Below are 7,373 nucleotides of genomic sequence, written 5' to 3' on the forward strand. Positions count from 1 at the left end.
GTCAGCTATGGTCGGTGAGGAGAAAAAAGGAGGATCAAGTGGTTCAGAGCTTAGTGCTTAGGCCAATCTTAAAGATTTAGGTGTGTGTGTGTGTGTGTGTGTGTGTGTGTGTGTGTGTGTGTGTGTGTGTGTGTGTGTGTTTGTGTGTTTGTGTGTTTGTGTGTTTGTTTTGGGTGAGGGTGTTTCTACTGTTGTTGGTAGGTACCACTTGTATTTCATGTTGTGAAAAGCAGTGGCAGCAATGTTTTGTTGTTGGTGCCTAGTTTTTGTCAGCCTTGCAATTTAATGGCTCAGAAATAGTTAATAAAAGCAAGGACACTCCGTGAGGTGCTGCCTTGTAGAGTATGCCAACCTGCAAATAATCTCAGTGTTTCCAGTATGGGACATCTGTGACCATCTGGTGGTAAAATAAATCACAGCCCGGTGTGCAGCAGTTTTCTTCTCCATAAGCGTTTAACTAAGCCAGTTTCACACATCTAAATTGCAGTGGTCTTCGCCCTAACCTAAGATCAGACGACAATGGTCCTTTTATCGTCAAGAGGACATGGGGCACATCTTAACCACTTAAGCTTGTAGATCTGCTATTTTGGGAAATTAATTTCCACCTATAAAGACATGCCCAAAATAGGGACACCAAGTTGAAAGTGGTTAAAATGTATTTTTAAGGCAACATAGAGAGAGAGACTGGACGTGTTAGACAGAGGGATGACATGTGACACAGGTCATAAATTAGATTCAAACTTAGGATGCTGTTTATGTATTGACAACTAGGCCTTTCACAATGATTACATAATCGCCTAATCACAATTATTTGAGATAATTGCAATTCTTTTTCACATAATCGTCATAATCATTTCCATCATCATCAAAGTATCAAATCAATTAAAGTATACATTCAATGGACCCTTCGCTAAGCCCCACCCACTCCACTCTGTCGCACCCAGGCCTGGCAAGCTCTGCATCTCACCCATTGACTTGCATGTTAAATGACGGCTTTTCCCCTTTATAAATAATCGATCATTTCAGGAGCAAGAGCTTCAAAATCTCTTCTAAATCTAGTCAACAAGGCCCGCAGTAGGCTATGCACTGGACAAATGTGCATGACATTATTTCAATGAACTGAATGTGCTGTGATTCTGAATTTTGTTACGATTACGGTGATTAGTATTATTGCCACCACCTGGGCGGGTGAGTCGTGTATCTTTCCCAATGTTAAGCTGTGTATGTGTTGAACACAGCCCTGCAGCCTTGCAGTTTAAGTGCAGATTTCAGCTTGGGAAAAGCACTCTTCAACCGTTTTCTGGGAATGTGGAATCTGTTGCTGGTTCCTAGTCACCATTGCGTTATTGTTTGTGGTATTCCTATTCTTGCTATTATGTTGCAAATGATTGTGTTTGTGCGGGCGAAATAACATTGACAGCTTTGACAGGTGACGGGAGCTTGCCAGACCATATGCCAGCTTAACAACAGTTGCTAAACTAGCATTGGACAATCACTTTTGGGGTGGGGTTTAGCGAAGGGTCCATTGCACATACCTTAGTACTTAACCATATGAACCCTAGCATCCCTATTCTGGGGCAAAAATTGCTTTTGGCACATTTGGCAAAAATAGCTGATCTACAAGCTCACAATGTGTCACAATGTGTTGTCAGCTTGGAGATGGATATTTGCAGCAAATATATTTTGTGTGGAGGGGGGAAAAGGAGGGGGTATCATATATATATATATCATCCCATAGGGTAAATTCAGTTTTCTTACTTTTAGTACTCGATTGACCGAGGTCCCCCTGGGGTCTGTAATTGGCTCCCTTTCTTCGCCGAAAATAGTCCATCGTGTTTTTTTTCCGCCTATTTTCACAATGTTCACCTATTATGAGATTCCCAGAAGAGGGACCCTAGGTTTCATGTGGTTACACATAAGATAAGGTACTTTATTCATTCCAAAGGGGGAAATGTATATACTGTGCAACATTCTGTACATACACAGGGTAATAAACTGGGATTAGAGTTTTCTCATTTGACCCTCAATACAGCATATGGGGAGAGTGTTAGACGTTCTGTACAGTAAAGCCTTGCCTGCTCATCCATTCTGGAGGAGGGAGAGTGGATAGACACAAGAGAAAGCCAGAGAGAGAAAGCGAGGGAGAGAGAGGGAGAGAGAGATACACAGACAAAGCAGTCCTATGATCTCCCTCTCCCTTACAAAGCTTACTGTGTATCTGCCTTAACCCATTAAGACCGGGAACGCATCGGTGTCTTTTTAGATTTCTTTGGCTATTCAAAAATAGCAGATATACAAGTTCATAGCACGGCACCGAGTGCAGCGCTATGAGCTTGTAGATCTGCTAAAAAATTTTTAATCGTGAAAACTTGTGCAAATCTTTTGTAACATTTGTCAAATATTTTGATCCAGGGACCCCCAGAAGCAAAGATTTGAGTTACAAATGTTCGCTTAAAAATATATACTGTATATATTCAAAGATTTGCACACATTTTCACGATTTCTTTTCAAAAATAGCAGATCTACAAGATCATAGCGCGGCACCGAGCTTGTAGATCTGCTATTTGTGAATAGCCAAAGAAATCTAAAAATGACACGGATGCGTTCCCGGTCTTAATGGGTTAAGATGACTGTTCATTCTGCGAGGCGCCAGGCATCAGCTGATGAGCTTATATTTAGGTGTGGCCTATGGAAGCCTGGAAGGACTCTGTGCGCTTGACTCTTTCTTTCCCATGTTTCAGACCAAACCATTCAGGAAATGTGCCTTGTGGGAACTTTGAACAGAGATTATCGTTTTGAGGTTTTGGTCAATAGATAGGCTATTGCGTGTGGGGTTGTTGTGCTATCGTTGTTATTACTTAATAAACTGTTGTCTGGAAGAAAAAACTGGAAACAAAACCAAATAAAATATTTGGTGTAAGACTTTAAACTAAGGAACCTTTCTGTATGAATTGGGGATTCGATAGCTGCAGGTCCATTTTGGAAGCAGTTCCGTGTAATCAAAGTATTCAGATTAGATCATTTCTGAGTCTCTTATGATGCATCTTTTCACCCCAAATCTGAAGGCCGCGGCGTGGTGCCACATGTATAAAGATTTAGAGAGCATTGTCTCCAAATGCCTTAAAAGCTGGACAGATTTATTTTTTGCGCAGCGAAATGGTTTTCCTCAGCCTGTCCACTAACGATTTAGTCAAGATTCAATAAGGTACTATTCGGAAGGATTCAGATTGCTGTTAGTAAGCGGATTCACATTTAGATTCACACACTCGCTCTGCCAGCCTTCTCTCAGCCGGCATAGTGCATATCTCTCTCTGTCTCTCTCTGTACTGCTCTTCATCTCCCTTCAAAACGGCTCCTTCTGCATCAACACATATCAAATTATGCTAATCCAGAGGTGCACTGTCCTACTTCTTTAAAGGGTTGCCTGCTTACTAGGAGACAAAACATCACATGTAGAATGTAGGGCTTCTGGTCAGAGCCAGTGGGTTTTGATAATGTTCTGCCTACACTTGACGTGAGGCTTTTATATAATGTGTCATTCATACTACACAATATCCTTTCATACCCTGTGCATGTTTCAGCACTGTGTCACTGTGAGAATCATAAGGAATCCAAGCAACCACAGAATGGACTGCTCTGGATCAGACACGAGAAATTGTCTGCACTGTACAAGACTGAGTACTTAAAAGCAGTGTTGTTAAGAACGACAGCAAGAATCACAGCATATCATCCATTATTTGTGCACGCATATCAGCACAATAAACAACAGAAATGTGGCATAATAAGTGTCACTTCTAAATATGTTATTGCTGGTAAATTACTCGGCCGTGAAAACCAAACCGACAACTCCAGCGGGCGCTGCAGTTGATACACCCTCATTTCTAAAGACGTATTCCTCCCACTCAGGTCAGAGTGTTCGCGGGAGAGGTCTCCGATTGATTTATTGACGAGTAATGAGAAAGTAATTCACTGCCTTCCAGAGCCCCCTCTCTTCATCACTTCAGAATGCTGCCTGGTTGATCTGGCAACCAGTTGCCATGGCAGTTAAACACTCAGTCAGGCCATCACATTAGCATTTTATTCACAGATTTACGGTTCTGGAGTTACCAAACCTGCCATGGGATGGTAAAGGCTTCATGTTCATCTGTATGCCATCTTTTCATATTTTCTAAATGGAGTCCTGTGTTTCTGAGCCTAGTTCCTCATTGATGTCTGCTCTTTTCGTAACCATTTAAACCCTAAACCTCAGGGGTCTATAGTAGTCTAGGCCCCCCTCCTAAATAGCTTGTGTGACCCCTAAGGGGTCCTCAGAGTTACTACAGGGGGTCCACCAAATGTTTGTGTGATAGGAACTTCATTATTATTATTTTTTACATTAACCACTTGAGCCATGGCATCCCTATTCTTTCTGAGGGGAACATTAGCTGAAAAAATGGCAGATCTACAAGCTCAATATATTAGCGGCATCTGATGAATCTGATTAAGTGTCTTGTGAGCTTAAAGATCTGCTATTTTAGGCCCAGAATATGGAGGGGAGGCTGTGTTTCATGTGGTGCGAGGTGGGATGACATGCACATACACACACACAGTATATGAACTGGATTCAAACACACAAGATGGAAACGTGTAGTACATGACTATGTTGTGCGCAGGCACCAACTGCTTTAGCTACAATTTAACGATGTCCAGTGGTGGAAAGTAACTAGTACATTTACTTAAGTATTGTACTTAAGTAAAATTGAGGTATTTGTACTTAAGTATTTCCAATTTCCAATACTTTTACTTCTAGTCCACTACATCTCAGAGGCAAATATTGTACTTTTACTCCACTACAATAATTTGAAAACTTTGGTTACTACCGTAGTTACTTTGCAGATACAGTATGAATTAGGATATTATGACATACATGCATTATAAACATACATTAACCACTTTAGCCGTATGTTATACATAGGCTATTTGAAAATAGCAGATCTAGATCTGCTATTTTCAAACATTTTAGCACTTTTACTTTTGGTACTTTAAGTACATTTTTATACCAATACTTTTTTTACTTTTACTCAAGTAAATGTTGAATTCCGGACTTTTACTTCTAACGGAGTACTTCTACATTGCAGTATTGATACTTTTACCTAAGTAAAACATTTGAGTAGTTTTTCCACCACTGACGACGTCCCCTCAACATCTCCTAATGTAGAGATAACAGAACTTTCATTGACTGGCTTTAATGAAGACATTCCCAGCAGGGGAGGCAGATTGATTGCTGGTGCAGCCTTGCTGGTCAATAACTCGATTAGGCTGGCCTGATGCAGAGGTGGAGAAGATTTGCACTCGGCTCTTTGAGGTCCAACTGTAGCGTTTCCCTTTTGTGATGCAATAGCGTGATGCACTAGAAGCGGCACCATCAATATTCATGTTTGAGTTCCACACTCTTTGATCTCATATTAGATTTCCTGAATTTCATAAATTCATTGGTGATTGTAGTTAACCCATTAAAACCTGAGACCGATTCTACAAATGTCTTCTAATTTTTTTTTGAAAAAAACGTGTTTCTATATCAGTGGTTCTCAAACCTTTTCATGTCAAGGACCCCCAAAATTATATGTATTTGGCCACAGACCTCCATCTCAAAATGTTTTGTTCGCTTTAAAAATATATATATTCACAGATGTGCACAAATGTTCAAGTTTTTTATAAAATAGCAGATATACAAGCTCGTAGCGCGGCACTCGGTGCCGCGCTACGAGCTTGTAAATCTGCTATTTTTGAATAGCCAAAGACATCTAAAGTGACACAGATGCGTTCCCGGTCTTAATGGGTGAAGAAGGCACTAAATAGCATGCTCAACCCCTGTGCTTGTTTGTATTTTTTGGGTGAATGGCTAGAACGGGCTGGCCCTCATATCTGCAGTGGATTCAATAGATGAAATCAATGTCTCACCACTGTGTCTTTCCCCTTGTGTGTAAACACTTTACTGTGGCCTTTTTAGCTGTCCTACTCTGTTAACAAAATCAAATCATGTGAATCTGGGGATCCACATAGGAACGGTGTGACTCCAATGAGGATCTCGGACTACTCGGATGTGGTCAGCCTGTGACGCCAGTCATCTATGATGTATAAGGGTTCAGCCTTATCTAAGCCTCAGTGATTTCTATTCTAAAGTTCAAGTTAAAACATTTCAGAAAGTATAAAACATATGTATGTGAAATAACCTTTTGGGAAATTATTAAAGGACGACTTCACCTATTTTCAATCTATCTTCATATAATTGGTACTCACTAATACAGTTCAGAAACCATCATCGTTAGGCAGGGATTTGTTTTTCAAATTAGACATTTTGTTTTGGTTTACTTTAAATGTGTTAACGCGAGAACAATTGCTTCATTATAGCATGCTAACTTTCCAGTAATAGAAAGCCTGCCGTTTCTATTAGCTTGGATTCCCCATTGATGATGTCACTGGGACTGGTAGGCGGGTTTCTGAACTGTCCACAGACCACAGCCCTCCTCTGAGACATAGGCCGAGTAGACAAAAATGGTACTGTGGTGGCGGAATTTGATAGATTGCCAAATACACATGTATTATTGTGTACTTATTTGCCTTCCATTCAATCTCATTGAATGTCTAGTCAGCAAAGTTTCACATGAACAGCCTGGTCAATCCTTACATGGTGGTTTTACTAACTCACTAAACATACCGTCGACATTTGGAAATAGGCTCTATGCGCAGCAAGAAATTCACAGGTGTTACCAATGATACTAATGAAGGCTCTGTTCCATTCTGGTCAAACAGAGTCAGGGTGCTGATATTGTGCATGTTGGCTCACTGGAAACACTCTGCTACACCAGTGGGTCTAAAAGTGTGGTCCAGGGACCCTCATGGTTCCTTGAGGGGAGTTCCAAATGGCCCCCTTACGGGTGTGTAACTCTGAGAGTACAAATGGTTTGGTTCCATTTGTACACTCTCAGAGTTATGGGGGTCGTGGAAATTAAAAGGTCTGAGAACTACAGTGTGCCTACACTAAATGGAACAGAGCCTTCATTAGTATCATTGGTAACACCTGTGAAGGAAGGGATAATATGGCTGCTGTGCATAGAGCCAAAGGTTGCGTGAATCAGCTACTGTAAAAGCGGAGGTTGTGTGTGTGATAGAGCTGCCTGTTACCCCCACAAGGAATCATGCTGAGCTCACAGGTTAGCAACAGGTGTAGGTCAGAGAGCTGTAAACAAACAACCCACCACTTATGCCTTACAGAGCTGTCTATGACACATACTCTCAGATGAGTATTAGTATGGATTTCTTCTTGCTGCCACAGTACCATATTATAATGGTTACTAGTGAGGAGGACCAATTATATGAAGATGGGTTGAAAG

At 41.0% G+C, this 7,373-nt stretch overlaps 1 protein-coding gene and 1 long non-coding RNA gene across 2 annotated transcripts in view; both read left to right on the forward strand.

Moving 5' to 3' along the window:
* Positions 1-7,373, forward strand: part of LOC308093851 — a 352,863-nt gene that overhangs the window by 322,099 nt on the left and 23,391 nt on the right. The window lies entirely within an intron of this gene.
* Positions 1-7,373, forward strand: part of LOC308093849 (cyclin-Y-like) — a 33,663-nt gene that overhangs the window by 7,705 nt on the left and 18,585 nt on the right. The window lies entirely within an intron of this gene.

This window comes from Gymnoscopelus braueri (genome assembly GCF_963280865.1).
Source record: "Gymnoscopelus braueri genome assembly, chromosome: 10".
Lineage (NCBI taxonomy): Eukaryota > Metazoa > Chordata > Actinopteri > Myctophiformes > Myctophidae > Gymnoscopelus > Gymnoscopelus braueri.